Genomic DNA, 20114 nt, shown 5'->3' with positions numbered 1-20114 from the left:
CCTACTGAGATGGCGGGCGCGCCAGCAGGACATACTAAGCCCATGGAGCCCGATCGACGACAACTTAACGTAGGATTTGGATGCTACATACTGCCACGTGATATACATGCTTTGCTTGCTGCGGCCGGGCGGTGAGCACAATATATAATTAATTATGGTGGTGACGGTGCAGGCATCTTTAAATACAGTTGGCAGTGCTAGCACTAGCAGCTGCGCGGTATGGCCGGCAGACGTAGGCTGCGTGATTCACACCACCACTGTAATACCCTGTATTATAAGGTTTATTAATTAAGTTATATTAAACCATGTTAGCTTAATAGAAGTAGCTATAAGTTCATCTGGATCATCGTATTTTCTGGAAAAAAAAATGCGTATATGGGTGTGTGCACACGCAAGGAGAAGTTCCTAGCAGATTTTTATTTAAATATTTGAAGAGCACACTTGTCATGAGACAATGTTAATAAGGACGTACCATACTCCATACATAAGTGCATATATATAAACCATCGTTGGTTTAATGGTATTTTGTTAGAACAAGATAAGGATCTTCTTAGGTTGATGCAAACTAAACTAGCATAGTATGGCCCGACGTGGAGGAATTAGCTAAATTATATTGCTTTTCTGTTATAAGTATGGGTATAAGTATATGCACATGATGAACGGGCTAGTTTGGGGGTATAACTAAGCTTTGCATATTAAGTTTCTAATTATTTTATTGTAAATAAATACCATGTCAGGCCACCGTTAAGAAGGCTTAAGTCCTAAAGATATATAGGTGTGCGTGTGTGAATAGTTGCAGTTTGCATTACGGGAGTGTTTATGAATGAAATTGCAATTCGTGGCTTTGTTTGATTATTTAAAGCAATCATGGGGCCTACCTGTCATGTTGTGATAGGTTACTACTGCATGAGTGTGTGCATGTGTATAACCGGATGTCCTAATTAAAGTGTTCGTGGACCCCAAGCTGCAAGGGAGGTGCATGTCATCTGTACGACAGCCGAGTATATCGAGCTGGGTGTTAAGTTGGTGAAAAAAATTTGAGTTTGGGTACTGTAGCATATTTCGTTGTTATTTGACAATTAATGCTCAATCTTGGATTAATTAGTATTATTAGATTCATCTCTTATGAATCAGTTAGATTATATAATTAGTTATTTTTTAATTACATTTAATATTTTATGCATGTGTCCGAAAATTTAATGTGACAGGTAGTGCGCAATTTTTTTTTGGAACTAAACGCTCCTATGTAGCTTAGTTAAATTAGATATGGGACCCACTGCATGTATAGTTTATTTACTTGACTGAAGGAGAGGAGAATAGTAGACGCCCAGGCTCGAGAGATTTCTGGTCGCCCCTGATGGTTCAGGAAGGAGCACGTAGGCTCCGGTCAAATTAGTTTAAAACTCCTTGATCTCATCCAATTATTGTTGTTCGAGCTGCTGGCCGCACTGTAGCGAACTGCCTCCAGCGTCCTATAAATAGGACCCGAAGAAGGCACTTCAGCTCCACACACCAATATAGCGAGCACCAGTGAGCGCTAAGAGCTCAGCTCGAGCGACCAATGTATCAAGTTGGGCTTTGCTACGGTACACTAAAATGACTGTGGACCGTTGATATAATACCATATTACTTCTTAAGAGGTAATATTTTTATATTTATTTTATGTATTTTAAATCAGAAAATAGAGGACTAGATCTAACTTGCATGTATGATTAGGTGAGATATCGTATTTCTGTTTTTTTTTCCAGACGATCTGCTGACTTTTAGTTGAGACAATAAACTTTTTTTATCTACTTGATGCACGTCACATACCGGTAGCAGATTGGGTGTAATTTTTTTTTGCCATGACGTGACATTTGCCAACCACATTACTGTTTTTCCCATATGATGTGCCGTCGAGTGGGAGAGACCAATGTGTTGCTCGGTCGCTCGGCTCGGATGCGGGTGACTGCATTTTTTTTAATAAAAAGTAGAAGTACTGCTATATCATATAAGAAAAAAAATATTCGTACAAAACGCGCCGAACCAAACACCACCACCACACAAACAATACACGCAAACAACACACCCAACAAAACACTACACCACCACAAACTGGGAGAGCAAGCGAAAGAAACCGCCGCGAACTGCGCCGTTGTCGCCAACGCTGTGCCACGCCAAAAGCTGCGGCCCGCTCTAAGTCTGAGCGGCACCTCGAACTCCTCCACTATGGGAGATCACCCTCAAGCCACACACACGATCGTAGATCCACACACACAGAACCTTAATCCATGAGCAGCTACCGAATCCATCACCCGAGATTAATTACAGGAAACAGGGTAACAGAGTCATGAATCTCGGAGGTTTGTGGAGAAGAACTGAATCAGGATCGGGACTATGGATTAGCGACGAACAAGATGCAGTCGAGCTCGGGCATGGCTGCCGTCGGATAGGACTTTGATTTTGCCTATCGCCGCATCGGCGTGCATCCCAGCGGATAGAGAATAGAGAAGGCGTGCCTCCCAGCGGATAGAGAATAGAGAAGGCGTGCCTCCCAGCAGATAGAGAATAGAGAAGGAACGATGGCGCCTGCGGGACGTGGAGAGTTCCGGCATTTTTTTCTTTTTTCAGATTTTATTAATTATTTAAATGTTTCTAATTATCTAATAAGTCGACGGATGTGATTCATTTGAGCTCTTACCTCCTAGAAGGTAACCGGTGTACCATAGCAAAGCCCATCAAGTTACTGTTACTGCCAGATAGAATAGATATTTAATGATAGCAAACGGTAGCTAGTAGTAGTCAGTACTACTATGTAGATGGCTTGTACTGCTACAGAGATAAGATGCTATTGATTAGAGAGGGTGGAAAAAGAATAATTAAAGTGCTGCCGAAATACTGCCAGAGAGAAGTAACAATATTTAATTATACTGATAAGCCAAGCAGCTTATATGATTATTAGCTATACTTTTCATTCCATCTATTTTTCTATGCAAACAGATTATATTTATGTTATTGATATACTGATGTTATGCTAACTTTTATATTTCAATAATTTTATTTCACAATACTACTAACTACTAACTACTAACATTACACTAACTTTTATATTCGAGCATTTATATTTTTGGTTGAGGTGTTGTCCTTACTTTCGTGTGAGTTTTACATTTTCGATTGAGGTGTTGCCCTTACTTTTCGTGTGAGTTTTACATTTCCAGTTAAGATGTTGCCCTTACTTTTCATCACCCTGTTCGGCGGCGCTGCTCTCGGCTGGAGCGGCTGGCTGGGGCTGATTTATGTGAGAGAGGAGTACTGTAGCACTGGTTACCATGTAGCAAAAGGTTACTGTAGAGTCTCAAATACCGAGAATCTGACCATATGCAGTGGTACTGTAGCAATGGTGGTACTGGAGGGCTGGTCCGTCTGGAGCAGCCAAGCGAACAGGGTGCATGTGAGTTTTACACTTCCAGTTGTGATTTTTATATCTTGTGTATTGATTAAGTATTCTATATAATGGTATTTATATTTGGCACGCGATTTATATTTTTGATAATGCGATTTTAAGTTGTTGTGATGCGTACAATTTGAGTGCATTTCTATTTCATACCGTTATGCTGATATGTAAAGCTGGTGTTGCGACAGCAATTGTATTGTACCGGTCACGGTTCGGGAATGGTACTGTCTGAGTTCTCCAATGGAGATGGCTCTTGTTCCGAACAGAGTGCTTGGTGATGGATCCGTAGGAGCGACCATGCACCAGTAAGTCAAGAGTGCGATCTTCGGAGGGTCAAAGAGCTCTGCTCTTCTAGAATATTCATGGACGCATAGTATTCTAGTAGAGACCGTCGATATCAGAGTACCCCTCTATAGAGTGTTAAAGTGTGAAATTTCACACCTGTGACTCCCGAGTTGGGAAGCTTGCGGTCATGTGCGACATCAGCTCAACTATTGTTGGTTTCTAAAATGATTGTGTGGATAACATGTGTTTATTATTTCTTCTTTCGCTCAATATCCTAATTTTATTAATATCATATATCTGTTTGCTGCCTCAATTATCTTTTTGCAGCTTATGAACATGGACTGAACTAAGAGGGAAGGGAACCGACTAGACTTATCTATAGTTGTAGTTTTGAATCTTTGTTTCTCACCATGTAAAATATCTCTTGAATATTATAAGATGTACTGAAAATATGAATTAATAAAGAGGAATGGTTTTTGATCCACTCGCGCTCATATTTAAAACTCGCCTTGCACGATTATAAGTTAATTCTTATAAGCGTGCGGCGGCTGTCCCGTCTAGATCTTAGTTGGGGGCGTGACAACCACTTTGGCACTTTGCACGTAGGAGTACATTGCAAGGTGCTTAATTACTAGGTGGACACGATTATTGTTTAAACACGGATAATAATGTATATTATCATTTCATTAAGTATTAATATCTAAGGACGATCGAGCTTGCGTGCTGCCGCTAGCAGCTACTCTTTGCTCATGATAGATGCAATGTTGTTAATTTCTAGTACAGTAGCTGATAAAAACAAGCTAGCTAGCTAGACCACTACAGGAGCTGATGATCGATAACTCATTATATTGTTAGCTGATGATGACATGATAAACAAGCACGTACGTGATCCACGAGACCACAGGAGCTTATCGATAGTTATATTGTTAGCTGATGATGACAAGCCCATGGGCGATCGTCGATCGAAACCAATGCAAATGAGCTGGCTGGCTCCGTCGTACCGATCGGATCCTCACCCTCTAGGTACGCTAGGGCCGGGAAGATCTGCTTTGCTCCGTCGTACCGAACTCAACGGCGCGCGTGTGGTGCGCTTGGCGTGCCAGTCAATTTGACCTGCATTTGATAAGGAGGATAAAACATTAAATTCCAGGGGACTATCGGCTAGCCAGCCGATACCGGTGATGTCAGCAATCGGCTATCGGATAGCCGATTCAGAGGACGAAGCAAGTTGCGTTTAGAGCAACGTAGCTTGAGAGCAACACCTAGATCCAGATCCAATCGGCTATGGTAATGGGATCACGAGAGAAGCCGATAGCGTGTAGATCTAGGCTGGATAACTTGTGGTAAAAACTTAATACAAACTAGATTAAATGGATTAACCTAGCAAGATCTAAGCAGATACCAATAACTTGTGATAAAAGCTAAAACAAACTAGACTAAGCGGATTAACTAACAAGAGGTAACTTTTACCGATCACTTGTGAACAGATTAGATAAAGGTAAGAGCAATGCGCCGCAAACTTAAGATCAAACGTGTTCGATAATTTGAGTGCTATAGATAGAGGTAGAAGTGATGCGCCATCAACTTGGGCCTATCTACGCAACTCGACTCAAAACTTACCAGCAAACGATGAAAGTATCTGCTGAGAAGAACTCGTAAACAGAAAAATATACTTCAACTAGGTATTTGGTGAAGTCACCGACATGAAAAGGTCGATGGTAAAACATAGAATTTTGGTTGGATATGGTTGATCAAAGTTTACAAATGCCGAAGGTCTGCTATTTATAGACTAAACCTAGACCCCGATGCCGATACGGCGAGATTTAACTTGGATTACAAGAAACAAACTTGAACGATATAAATCTACAAGATAACTTGCCGATGTCACCTTGCCAGCTCTTTCCTTAACTCCATCAGCTGCGACGCCCTTCCTAGCCCACGGGCCCAAATATGCTTCAATTCTTTCCTAACTTAAGCATCGGCCCACTCCACATCAGCTGCTTGCCCGTTGCATTGACACATGCCAGAAAACGGTGTCAACAACCCCCCTAAAATATTGTTTGGTTCATTTTACCCCCCAAACTATGCTCTTTGGTTGAAATTACCCCATAATATAATTTGTCCTTTTCATTTCTCCATGTATAGGTGGAGTTTTAAGTTAAACTTTTACAAGATGATAGTACACATCATAACACATGTTAAAAAATACATTATATTTTTTATCATTATTTTGAAAGGTTTAGGATATTTAATAATAAATTAATTATTAGAGTTTGTTATATGAAAATAATGATGAACAAACTATAATTTTTTAATATGCATTGTGATGTCTACTGCTACCTTGCAAAATTTTAAATTAAAATTCAACTTCTGTATGGAGAAATAAAAAAGATAAATTATATTATGGGGTAAGACGAACTAAATGACAAAGTTTAGGGGGTAAATTGAACCAAGATATAGCTTAGGGGGCTCTTCAGACTTTGGCTGTACTTGAATGGAGTAAATTGAACTTTTTCAAAAAAGAAAGAAAATTGAGTAAAGAAAAGTCAAACTGGGTCAAATTTGGTTAAACTTTGTCCAAATTTGAAAAGTTTGAACGTCAAACTCTCTGAAGAGTGTTAAACAACAGATTTAATCAAAAAATATTCAAAGTTTGCAGTTTGGAATTTAAATTCCATGAGAGAGAGCATGAATTTATGAGGTCATATAAAATGACGGAAATAGATAATTAGCCATATTCAACAACTTATATTTTGAAATTTGGTTAATCAAGTCACCAGTTTGTCAGTATGGAGGTGTAGTAAAAAGCATGAACTTTTGAATGGAGCCAAGGTTAAAGAGTTTTGATGATGATATAGATATATTTGAAGGGGTCAAAGATTGAAAGAATAAGTGAAACAGCTCAGCACTTGAAATATTTCTAAGTATGAACTTCAGTGAGAAAGGGCAACTTTGAGGCCAAATAAAGTGATCTTGCATGCAATAACTTTGGATGACGAGTACCCCATTTCAAATCTTGTTGAATGAGCTATGCAACTGTGTCATTTGTTTCCATGAAAAAGTTTATTAAGAGAGTCAAATTTAAATTCAAATAGAGGTGGTTTGAATAAACTCAGCTGAATATTCAGAAAAACAGCCCGAACCCTAACGTAGAGCAGTTTTAGGAAGGGTTAGAGGTGGAATTAGCAAAAATGCCTGAAATAAAAGCTGTATAGGATTGTCAAATATATAACTTTTCTTTTTGTAGATTTTGAAGTTCAGTGGAATAGTTTGGAGAAAAATGTACTGCAAGTTTCAGGTTCAGAATTATTCAGATTTAACTCAGTGCAAACAACAATGTTCAAAGCTCTTTTTGAACAAGTTAAATCTCGATTCAAGTAAAGTGCATAACATAAAAAAGGTAGCTAGATGAACCCTCTACAACTTTTATTTTAGCCGATTTCAATGCTCAGTGACAAAAAAGAAAGGAAATTCAGTAAAGAAAGGAGGGGGAAGAAAGACCCCGGCCTTGTGGACCTGTATAAGGTTGAGTCGCACCACGACGCATGGCGTGACTCAGTTGCGCCGAAGCATATGGTGCGACTCAATCTTGAAGATCGGAATGACCTTTCAGCGAGTCATGCCGCGAGGTTTGGTGTGACCAAAAGGGCTAGTAGACAGGTTATTATTAAAATATTAGATTAAAAATTAAAATTAAAAAAATTCCCCTACTGAGATGGCGGGCGCGCCAGCAGGACAAGCTAAGCCCATGGAGCCCGATCGATGACAACTTAACGTTGGATTTGGATGCTACATACTGCCACGTGGTATGCATGCTTGCTTGCTGTGACGGGGCGGTGTGTCAGACCCGGGGTAGAGGGACTACTTATAGACATAGAATGTTCTAGAGTAAAGGATAGCTCATGGATGTACTTTACCTCTCTTGTAACTATCCGAATAGGCATAGAACTAGCTGCAGTACAAAGGAAACTATCCGATTGTGTTATAGTAGGACTCCAACTGTACTCGGCTAGGACTTTCCATGTAACCTTGTCCCCCTGGATATATAAGGGCGGGTAGGGATCCCCTCCAAACAATCATCAACATCTAAGGCAATACAAACCACCACAAAGGACGTAGGGTATTACGCAACTCGCGGTTCGAATCTGTCTAAATCTTTGTGTTCCTTGCACCATCGAGTTCCAGAGCAGTCGATCCCTACCTACAAACCTTACTGCTAAGGGTATCTCTGAGCAGGCTTGGCGGTAAACACCGACAGCTGGCGCGCCAGGTAGGGGATTCAGCATGTTCATCAGCGAACTCGATGGCCGGATCAAGCAAAGCCAACAACGTGCCTGAGGGCACAACCCTTGTTTTCGGTTCTTGGGCATGCACGGCTGACGGATCGGGCGGCTTCTCCAGCCACCTTGTCACGCCTAACGCGCCTAAACCAAAAACCAAAACCCGACTCGCCGACATCCACGAGGCTGCGGATCTCGACGAAAAAAGAGTTCTATCTGAACTCGACTTGGACAACCCAGAAAACGTGCCAACTCCAACCCGAACTCTTGGTTCAGTCGAGTTCTACACAAATTTTGATTCCGAAAAACCCCAGTTTTCCAAAACCCTTGGAAAATACTTAACTCATCTCAAGACGATGAAACGCCCCAGGATCAAAGACTCAGAACTACTCGATGGAGTAAATCGAGTTTCACGATCAATAGAGGGCTGCATCAAACTTGCAGAAACCGCTCTTGGCTCATCTACATCACAGCAGAACCCAGAAGTATCGAACCCATCACAGAAAAGATCGGGTAATATACTCTCAGGGATTGATCGAGTGGAATCCAAACTCGTCGACTGCATTAAGGTAGCTAAAAAAACCCTGCAAAACAAGGAGTAGAAATCGGGAGGAGGAATCTGCGGGGGATCTGGTGAGACAAACCCCCGGCTTGTTCGGATAGGACCGTCTATCTCCAGGATAACTCAGAGCCCTTCACCGAAACCTGCTCACATTCGGACTCCTGAACCAGTGTTGACACCGTTTTTTGACATGTGTCAAAGAAGGTGATTTTTGTGGAGAGAAGGTGGCCGATTTGGAAGAAACCAAAAGATGCATAGTGTTGGAATTGGCCGATGGAGTCCGTCCGATGGACTAGAGGAATATGCCGTGAAGATGCTGATTTGTTCGCTCTGGTGTTCGGCCGATGGATAGTTGTCGATGAAGTCAAGGAAGGAGGAGAGGATCCGGACTCTACGAAAATCTTAATGATTCGGTTGTAATATTTAAAGTAGTTTATCTTTAGATAGTCTTTTCTTTTAAGTCAAGTAATATTCACTGTAATCGGCTAGAACTTGATAGCGCTAGGTTATAAATATGGGTTGTAAGGGACCGGAAAAACTTGATACACATCCAATACAATAAACTTTACAATTCCTTTGCACTTTTTCGGCGACTTCTCCTTTTTCTTTTCTTTTTTCGACGAGTTCTTTCAAGTTGATCAAGGACACCTCACATTCGAGCGACTTGATTTGCTGGTGAGTTTTCGTTTTACCGAGTATATTTGAGCTTTAGCTACCGGGCGCATCGCTGTAGTTTCATTCAAATCTATTCTAAAGTTATCGAGTTTATCTAGGCTTTGACTTCCAGGCGCATCGCTATCGTCTCATCTAGATTTATTCACCAATTATCGATATCAGCTAGATTTGTAGGTTTTCCTATGCTTTTTGGCTATTATCACATCTAAAAATATACTAGATCGGCTTTAGGTTTTGGAGTAACATTTTTGTTATCTCAAAAGCCGGTTTAGATATGTTTTTAGCTCACATCATCTGAGTTACACATTCGTAGCTTAGATCTTGTCATACATACGCAATCGACTGTTCAAAGCCGGTTTTGTCGTTTAGTGCATCGGCTGATCTTGCCGATGCACTCTTTTACTACATGCTTGCATTTAATATTTTTTTATCGTCTATAGTATCGGCTAAGCTTGCCGATACGCCCATCTGAGAGATATTCGGAATCCCAGCCGATACGCTCTCGAATTTGATTTTGTTTTCTCCCTTGTCAATTTCAGGTCAAATTGACTGGCACGCTTGGTTGACTTTCCGGCGAACACTTGCCCTTGGATTTCAGTGTGTTGGTTTTTGCGTCAACACATCTTTTGGCACGCCTGGTGGGACCGAAAGCTTCAACATGGTGGACATTACTGATAAATCTACGGTCAGTGAAGAGAACCAGATTCCTGTTTCTGAAGATAAACTCAAAGAAGAACAAAAGAAGGAATATGAAGAGCTGGTGGAGAAATTCAAACGTGAATGCCTCAAGTCGTACAGCGTCAACAATTCTATTGAGATGATCAAGAAGTTTAATCTTCCCTCTTTCCAGCCATTGACAGAGGCTCAACGTGAAAGCAAGATGATAGACGCAGTTGGCCAAGCTGTGGCACAAGCCTTCATCAAGAGTGCAACAGTCATGGGCAACACGGTGCACAATGCAATGGTCAAGACTTTTGCTGAAGGCACGTTATCAGGGTGCATGGGTCCTTGCTATATACAACCAGATCAGATGCAATATACTCCCTTGGAGGTGTCTATGACAGCAGCCCTGTCGGCTCAAAATAGCTAGGCAGGAACAAGCAACAGTCAAACTCCACCCCAGATGACTACTGCAGCATCGGCGGGTACAACAGACCCTATCTACTCAACCACGCCGCCGATTGCTACAACTGTGCAAGATGGATCTGTGTTCGTATTTCCTAGAGGATGGAATCCTGCTACTGAGTATGGTATGCATCCGGATTTCTTTTCTATGCCACCCAAGATGCAGTTTAATGCATCGGCTTCTCAACCGAGAGTCTCTCATCCTGATCCATCGGTTGTTCAGCCGATGGGTGCACAGCAGGATGCATCGGCAACACAACTGAATGCAAAAGGCGCATGGAGTCCACAACAGATGGCACAAGATAATGCATCGGTGCCGTCGCCGATGACCCCACAGCAGCGTCTTGCTATCCTACTCCAACCCCAGTCTCCTTCAGAAGTGTTATTGTCGCAATCTCCGCATCAGAAGGGAGTCAACTGGGTGTGCCATAATCAAGCAACCGGACAGATATGGTGTGTCAATGTGCCGTACATGGATATTACTGGTCAACAATCGGCTAACCCATCAGCTGCACAGCCGACGATGACTCAGTAGATACCCAATCAGATGTCCCAGCAAGTGAAATAGATGCGATCGGCTCAACAGTCGATGAATCATGTAGCTCAGCAACTTGCAATGATGACCAATGCAGCGAGCACGGTTTCCCCTCAGCAAATGCCAATAGTTGAGCCGCAAGTTGATTGGAGCACAAAGATAGCTGAAGTGATGAGGGAGCAGTTTGGTTTGAGGCCAAAGCAATAATCCATTATGTACAAGACTCCCTATCCTCCGACTTATGATCAGATTCCTCTCCCACACAAGTACAAAATACCTGACTTCACAAAGTTCTCAGGGCAGGGAGAAGTCTCTATGATGGAACATGTTAATAGGTTTCTTCTACAGTTGGGAGAAGCGGGCAACCATGATGCACTCAGAGTCCGTTTGTTCTCCTTGTCTTTGTCTGGATCGGCCTTTGCTTGGTTCACCACTTTGCCGGCAAACTCCATATTATATTGGGCCGATCTAGAGAGACAATTTCATCAGTTCTTTTTCTATGGGATTACTGAGTTAAAGTTGACCGATTTGACCGGCTTAAGACAAAGAGATGATGAATCGGTTGCTGCTTTTATCCAAAGGTTCAGAGATGTCAAGAACCAATGTTACAGTTTGGTTCTGTCCGATTAGCAGTTGGCCGATGCAGCATTTAATGGGCTTTTGCCACATATTAAAGATAAATATGCATCGCAGGAGTTTGAAAGTATTGGCCAGATCGTGAGTCGGATGACAGGAGAGACTCGATCCTACGAGTCCAAGAAGCCTTTTTAGAAGAAGAACAACTACGTGGAATATTCTACCAATGATGAGTCTGAAGAAGAGCAAGAAACGGTTGCATCGGCTGAATGGATACAGAACAGCAAAAAGCCGGTGACGTGTCTGTTTGGAAAGAAAGAGCCTGAGTCGTATGGGTTTGACATCACCAAAGCCGACAAGATCTTTGACTTGTTATTGTCGGAGGGGTTGATCAAGTTGAAGCCATATCACAAGATTCCATCGGAGGATGAGCTCAAGAATTTGAAGTACTGCAAGTGGCACAACGCCACGTCGCATGATGCAAATGAGTGCAAGGTCTTCCGACAGCAGATTCAGATGGCTTTCAAACAAGGAAGATTGAAATTTGAGGCTCCCAAGAAGATGATGAAGATCGACGGGCATCCTTTCGCAACAAACATGGTTGATGTGGCCAGAGATGAGGTTTCTCCTCAAGCCAAGATTCTGACGTCATCATCGGCCAGGAGATCTGGGGCTGTTGATCCTAAAGCGCAGCTAGCGGTCGATGAGGTCAAAGGAAAGGGTCCGATGAAGGATGTTGGACGTTCATCGACACCACGTAGACGTGTCACATCTCAAATGCTGTTGAACAAGTTTTGGCGTGATCGTGAAAGGCGGAAACGTAGAGAAGAAGAGGAATGATACGAGCAAGATCATTGGAGGTGTCCTTTCTTTGTCTACTGCTGGGAAGAAGGGTTGACATTGCCTTCGGTATATGATTGTCCCGAGTGCAATGGTCAAGGCAGCCGATCATATGAAAGGCCACGTCATGAGCCCTATCGGCGTGAGCGCACTCCTGTGGATGATCGGCTAGGAAAAAAGGTATCGGTACATGATCGACTAGGGGGCAGGACCATGCTACGTGATCCTGCTAGAAGAAGAATACCTGCACACGATCGACTAGAGCAGATGGCCGATGAAAGAGTGCAAGATGATCAGCCGATGCGGAGAGATCCAGAACGCGAGCCTGATCGCACGGATCAATCTCAATGGTGCCCAGGGGGTTTGACCAGGTCTCAGAAGCGACGTGTTCAGAGGTTACGCCAGCTGGAGATCATTGAGGAAGAGCGAGAATAGACTCTGAACAAGAAAGGAGTCAAATCACAAGTCTGGCGTGTCAACGCTAAGGCCGATGGTGAATTGGCCAGTAATAGTTCCACACCGATCCAAGCAGTCGGTTTTCCAGAAAGTTCCTAATGGATGAGTTCCTAGAAGAAAAAGGGAAATTGGGACAGGTGTTTACGTCAGCCGATTTGTTAGAAGAGATTGATATTGGAGATGGTGATAGACCAAGACCGACGCTTATTAGTGCCAATTTGGATCCCAAATACAAGCAGGAATTGAAGAGTTTATTAAAAGAATATAAAGATTGCTTTGCTTGGGAATACTATGAGATGCCTGGCTTAGATAGGTCTATTGTGGAACATCGTTTGCCTATAAAATCGGGATATCGGCCACACCAACAAGGAGCAAGACGGTGCAATCCTAAGATTTTGCCAGATATAAAGGCTGAGATCACATGGTTAATTGAAGCTAATTTTATTCGGCAGTGTTGTTATGCCGAATGAATTTCTAATGTGGTTCCTGTTTACAAGAAGAATGGCAAACTACGAGTGTGCATTGATTTCCGGGATCTCAACAAAGCTATGCCGATGGATGGTTACCCTATGACGATAGCTGATATGTTGGTAGATGCTGCTGCTGAGCACAAAGTGATCAGTTTTATAGATGGCAATGCTGGATACAATCAGATTTTTATGGCAGAGGAAGACATCCACAAGACTGCGTTCAGATGTCCAGGACATCTCAGTTTATTCGAGTGGGTAGTCATGACCTTCGGATTAAAAAATGCCGGTGCTACGTACCAGAGAGCCATGAATTATATCTTTTATGAACTCACCAGCAAAATTGTGGAGATATACATTGATGATGTGGTTGTAAAGTCAAAAGGGCACCAAGAACATTTGGCCGATCTGCGTAGAGCTTTGGAATGCACCAGAAGAAATGGTTTAAAGATGAATCCAAACAAGTGCGTTTTTGGTGTATCAGCTGGCCAATTGTTGACTTTTATGGTACATGAGCGAGGGATTGAAGTTAGTCAGAAGACTATATCAGCCATCGACAAAGTTGAAGCCCCCACAACGAAGGTTGAACTTCAGTCATTGATTGACAAGATTAATTTTATTCGAAGATTTATATCTAATCTGTCAGGAAAAATTCAGCCGTTCAGTTCTTTACTAAAGTTGAAGGCCGATCAGGAATTTGTATGGAGAGAGGAACATCAGAAGGCATTGGATGAAATCAAATATTATCTGGTAAAGCCTCCGGTGTTGGTTCCTCCCCAAAAGCACAAGCTATTTAAATTGTATTTATCGGCTGATGAGCGTGCTATCGGATCGGCCCTTATTCAAAAATTTGAAGGAAAAGAAAGAGCTATCTATTTTGTGAGCAGAAGATTGCTGGATGCTGAAACCAGGTATTCTCCTGTCGAGAGATTGTGTCTTTGCTTATACTTCTCCTGTACCAAGCTTAGACATTATTTATTATCGGATGAATGTATTGTTGTGAGCAAAGATGATATTGTTAGATATATGCTCTCATTGTCGATTTTAAAAGGGAGAATAGGGAAGTGGATTTTGGCATTATCAGAATTTGATTTGAGATATAAATCGGCTAAAGCAGTTAAGGTCAAGCCGTAGCCGATTTTGTTGTGCAACATTTTGGACCAGAGCTAAGCATGGTAGATCTTGTTCCTTGGACTTTATTCTTTGATGAATCTTCATGTGGGAACGGTTCTGAAATTGGTGTGGTACTGATTTCCCCTCGGGGGGCAAATTTTGAGTTCTCATTTCTGATTGAAGCCTTTGCAACCAATAATCAAGCTGAGTATCGTGCTATTCTCAAGGGGATTCAACTACTTCGAGAAATCAAAGCCGATGCTGTTGAGATTTTTGGAGATTCTATGCTGGTGATCAATCAGTTAGTTGGGGAGTATGAATGCAAAGATGGTATTTTACAATTATATGATGAAGAATGTCTCCGGCTGCTAAAAGAATTCAAGAAAGTAACCATGGAGCATGTTCCCAAATTTCATAACAGTGATGCAAATCGATTGGCTCATCATGCTTCAGGATATCGGCCGATGGAAGGAATAATGGCCTTGGAGTTAACAACCGATGATTGGAGGAAAGAGATTATTGATTATCTGAAAGATCTATCCAAGAAAGTGAACAGAAAAATCAGATTCCAGGCAATCAAGTATGTATTGTTGGAGGAAGATTTATATTATCGGGCAATTGATGGGGTTTTGTTTAAGTGCATTGATAAAGAAGAAGCAAAGGTGTTAATGGGTGAAATTCACGAAGGTGTCTGTGGATCCCATCAATCGGCCTATAACATGAAATGGGTCATCAGGAGGAATGGATATTTTTGGCCGACGATACTGGAAGATTGCTTCACATATTACAGAGGTTGCCAAGAATGTCAGAAATTTGGGAGCGTGCAAAGAGTTCCTGCGTCAACCATGAATCCCATAATCAAGCCGTGGCCGTTTAAAGGATGGGGAATTGATTTGATCGGCCAGATGTATCCTCCATCCAGTAAAAAAATATAAGTTTATCTTGGTGGCCACTGATTATTTCACCAAGTGGGTTGCAGAAATTCCTCTGAAAAATATTACATCGAAAGAGATGATTGAATTTGTCAAAGAACATTGTCGGGCACCGTGATTAGGGGCGCCCTGATCATGGGACTAAAATTGCCCTAAAAACACAAAACACGTGTTCGGCAGCCAGGCCCACGAAGGCCTATAATCTCCTTCCCATCGGGAAGAAAGGAAAGGACTCAAAGAAGCCCAACACGCGGCCCACATACACAGTACGGCCCATACGCCCCTCGAACCCGCGGGGTGATCTCTGCCTCGCTCGAGGGCTCCCCGCTGGGGCCCTCGACCGTGCCCCGCGCCTCCGCCTTGCTCGAGGGTAGCGAGCCTACCCTCGGGGAGGCGGATCGCCTCCGCCTCGCTCGAGGGTAGCGAGCCTACCCTCGGGGAGGTGGATCATCTCCGTCTCGATCGAGGGTGGCAAGCCTGCCCTCGAAAGGGCGGATCGTCTCCGCCTCGATCGAGGCCACCCCTCGATGGAAAGGACGAATGGTCCTTCCGCCCATCCGCCCACCATACAGAGGCATTTAATGCCAACCACTCCACCACAGCACCCAGGTCAGACGGCGTCAGGCCGCCATTCCCCACAGTGGCTGTGACCGGAATCTTGTCCGCCAACTCCGGTCACTGCTCCGCTATCCCGGACGCTGTGGCAACACAGTGGGAGCCTGCGACTCGGTACGAGACGTGCTCGGCACAGCTCCCGTTGCTATTCAACCAACTCCTGCCGTCCGGACTCCACCTCATCACACCAACAGCCCCGGACCCGTCCCCCGCTCGGGAGGGGGTCCGCCGTCGCTACGTGTCCCCCAAGGGGGGATGCTCGGCACTAGCGGATGGAGGCCCGGACCTCCCCCCTCGAGGGGGTCCGGGACCTCCGCGAGGCTCCCGAACCCCCTTAGGGGGGGGGGGTCCGGGACCGCCACGTGCCCCGTCGCCGCTGGCACACATATATATGTACAAGACCTTGGCCCGCAGGGCCCACGGAACGCATTCATGCTGCACTAGGAAGACAGTACACCCTACAGCAATGACTACGCCGCCCAATGGGGCTGTCAGGATGCCGGCGCGATCTCTGTAAGGCCGAGGACGATGCCCAGGACGATTTCCACGCCCCGCGCCATACCCCACAGTGTACTTTCCATAGTACTCGATCACTGCACCCCCATGATTCAGGGAAAAGACGATGAATTCACGATCCCCCGCGCGTGTACGCCGTCCCTCCTTGTGTCTATAAAAGGAGGAGACGGGCTTTCCTTTCGGACGGACGGCCGATCATTCAGTAGAACGCACACGCCCTTCTGAACCCCCGTATTGGCTTTCGCCTCAGTCTACTCCACTTCTAACAGAGACCTGGGAGCTTCCCTCCCCCTCTCACCTCGCTTGTATCCCCTACTACAGGCACTCCCGGTGCAAGATAATACAGTGCCCTCGCACACCCTCTTGCTGGACGTACGACCCCGTGTCCGGAACCAGGATAAACCCGTGTGTTACTGTGTTGCCTCTTGCATCAACATCTGGGACGAGGAAACACGCAGCCATGTTACTAGTTGGTCCCGGACTGCCGGGTCAGGACACCGACAGTTGGCGCGCCAGGTAGGGGCCGCGCTGCGTGACATTTTCTCTTTTGCTCCCATTTGATTTCCAGGGATGGCAAGTAGATCCAACCCATTCCCTATGGGCGTCTCGGATCCGCTCCCTGCGGGATACGTGATCTGGTTCGGGAGTCTTGAGTTCAGAGCAACCGGCAATGGTTACCTCATGGAGCTCCTCTCGCCCAGATGCAACCCCGACACTCGCGACAAGCGCGCATGGAGCGGCGCAGGGCGGCAACGCCAAGACCAACGCCCTCGCCAAGAAACAAAGGCGTGGGAAGAAAGGCAAGAAGCCGGCCCTACCGAACCAGCGCGGGCCGGGACAGGCAGAGAACTCCGATGAGGCCTTCGCCGCTGCCCCGGACCGCAAAGGACCTCGAGGCCCCCCTCGAGGCGGTGGCGGCCTATTCGACGACATGCTCAAGAAGCCGTGCCCTTATTACAAGGGCTCGGTCAACCACACCCTCGAGCAGTGTGAGATGCTCCGGAAATACTACAACCGCGCCGCGCATCGCGACGAGGACAAGAAGAAGGATGCTAGCGACAAAGATGGAGATGACGAGTTCCCCCCGGTGGAGAATTCCTTCTTCATCATTGGAGGGCCGACGACAAACATGACCCCTCGGCACCGCAAGCGTGAGCGCCTGGAAGTCTTCCCCGTCACCAAGGCCATGCTATCCTACCTCGACTGGTCAAAGGACACTATTTCCTTTGGCCGCGAGGACCTCCCCGACTACGTCCCACACCCGGGATGGTACCCACTTGTTGTCGACCCCATGATCGGCAACACCCGCTTCTCCAAGGTGCTTATGGATGGAGGCAGCAGCCTCAACATCATGTACGCCCACACCCTGGAGCTCATGGGGATGGGATTGGACAAGCTCCGCCCCAGCAGGTCGCCATTCCATGGCGTTGCGCCGGGGAAGCGAGTCCAACCCCTCGGACAGATCGACCTACCCGGCTGTTTCGGCACAGCGGCCAACTTCCGCAAGGAAGTGCTCACCTTCGAGGTGGTGGGGTTTCGGGGAACCTACCACGCCATCCTTGGACGTCCCTGTTACGTCAAATTCATAACCATCCCCAACTACACTTACCTCAAGCTGAAGATGCCGGGTCCGAAGGGTGTCATTACCGTCGGCTCCTCGTTCGAGCATGCCTACGAGTACGACGTCGAGTGTGTTGAGCACGCGGAGGCTCAAGCGGAGGACGAGGCCCTCGCAGCCACCCTCGACAAAATGGCAAGCGAGGCCCTGGACTCCACGCACCGACACACGGGCAGCTTTGAACCTGCCGAGGGTATCAAGAAGGTGCCCCTCGACCCGAATCAACCCGACGATAAGGCGTTGCTAGTCAGCGCCACCCTCGACAGCAAATAGGAAGTGGTGCTCGTCGACTTTCTCTGCGCCAACGTAGACATCTTTGCGTGGAACCCCTTGGATATGCCTAGCATATCGAGGGAGGTCGCCGAGCATTCCCTTGATATCCGTCCCAACTCCAAGCCAGTGAAGCAGCGCCTGCGACGCATTGACGAGCTCAAGCGCCGGGCGATCGGCGAGGAGTTGCAGAAACTTCTGGCGGCCGGATTCATTAAGGAGGTATTCCATCCCGAGTGGCTAGCTAATCCTGTATTAGTGAAGAAAAAGAATGGAAGTTGGAGGATGTGCGTAGACTATACTAGTTTAAATAAAGCATGTCCGAAGGTTTCCTTTCCTTTACCACGTATTGATCAAATCATAGATTCAACTGCGGGATGTGAACTTTTATCCTTTCTTGATGCTTATTCCGGTTACCACCAAATCAAGATGAAAGAGTCCGACCAGCTCGCGACCTCTTTTATCACACCCTTCGGCATGTACTGCTACGTCACGATGCCTTTTGGCCTCCGAAATGCCAGAGCTGCATATCAGCGGTGTATGCTCCATGTTTTCGGGGACCATCTCGGGTGGAACGTAGAAGCATATGTCGACAACATTGTTGTAAAATCCAGGAAGGCGGACGACTTGGTAGCCGATCTCAGGATCGTATTCAATTGCCTAAGGGCCAAAGGGGTGGAACTCAACCCCGAGAAGTGCGTATTCGGAGTCCCTTGAAGCATGCTCTTGGGCTTCATTGTCTCCCAGTGGGGCATCGAACCCAACCCTGAGAAAGTCTCGGCCATCACTCGGATGGGACCGATCCGGGACCTAAAGGGGGTACAGCGGGTCATGGGATGCCTAGCGTCCCTTAGCCGATTCATCTCGCATCTCGGCGAGAAAGGCTTGCCCCTGTATCGACTCCTAAGGAAAACTGAGCGCTTCACGTGGATTCCCGAGGCCCAAGAAGCCCTCGACAGGCTAAAGGCATCGCTCGCTCACGCCCCCATTCTCACACCACCAATAGATGGCGAACCCCTCTATCTGTACGTAGCCGCGACGACCCAAGTGGTCAGCGCGGTGATCGTTGTCGAAAGACAAGAGGAGGGCCATGCTCTGCCTGTCCAACGGCCGTGTACTACATCAACGAAGTGTTGTCTGAAACTAAGACGCGCTATCCGCAAATCCAGAAGCTGCTCTACGCGGTAGTGTTGGCTCGGTGCAAGCTGCGCCACTACTTCGAGGCTCATCCCGTCACCATGGTCTCATCTTTCCCTCTGGGAGAGATAGTCCGCAACAGGGAAGCCGAGGGTAGAATTGCCAAGTGGTCCGTGGAGCTGATGGAAGAAACTCTTACATACGCCCCTCGCAAGGCAATCAAGTCCCAAGTTTTGGCTGACTTCGTCACTGAGTGGACGGACACTCAGCTTCCCCCACCACAAATCCAAGCTGAATGCTGGACCATGTACTTCGACGGGTCAGTGATGAAAACCGGAGCCGGCGCAGGCCTCCTTTTCATCTCACCCCTCGGAGATCACATGCGCTACGTAATACGCCTGCACTTCCCCGCGTCAAACAACATGGCGGAGTACGAGGTCCTCCTCAGTGGCCTCCGCATCGCCATCGAGCTTGGAGTCAAGCGCCTCGACGTACGAGGCGACTCTCAACTCGTCATCAACCAAGTGATGAAGGAGTCTAGCTATCACGACCCCAAAATGAAGGCATACTGCAATGCAGTATGCGGCCTCGAAGACAAGTTCGACGGCCTAGAACTCAAACATGTCCCGCGCAAGCACAATGAGAACACCGATGAACTAGCCAAGATCACGTCTGGGCG

Source organism: Panicum virgatum, chromosome 4N (assembly GCF_016808335.1).
Source record: "Panicum virgatum strain AP13 chromosome 4N, P.virgatum_v5, whole genome shotgun sequence".
Classification (NCBI taxonomy): domain Eukaryota; kingdom Viridiplantae; phylum Streptophyta; class Magnoliopsida; order Poales; family Poaceae; genus Panicum; species Panicum virgatum.
Note: the sequence above shows the minus strand (reverse complement) of the source record.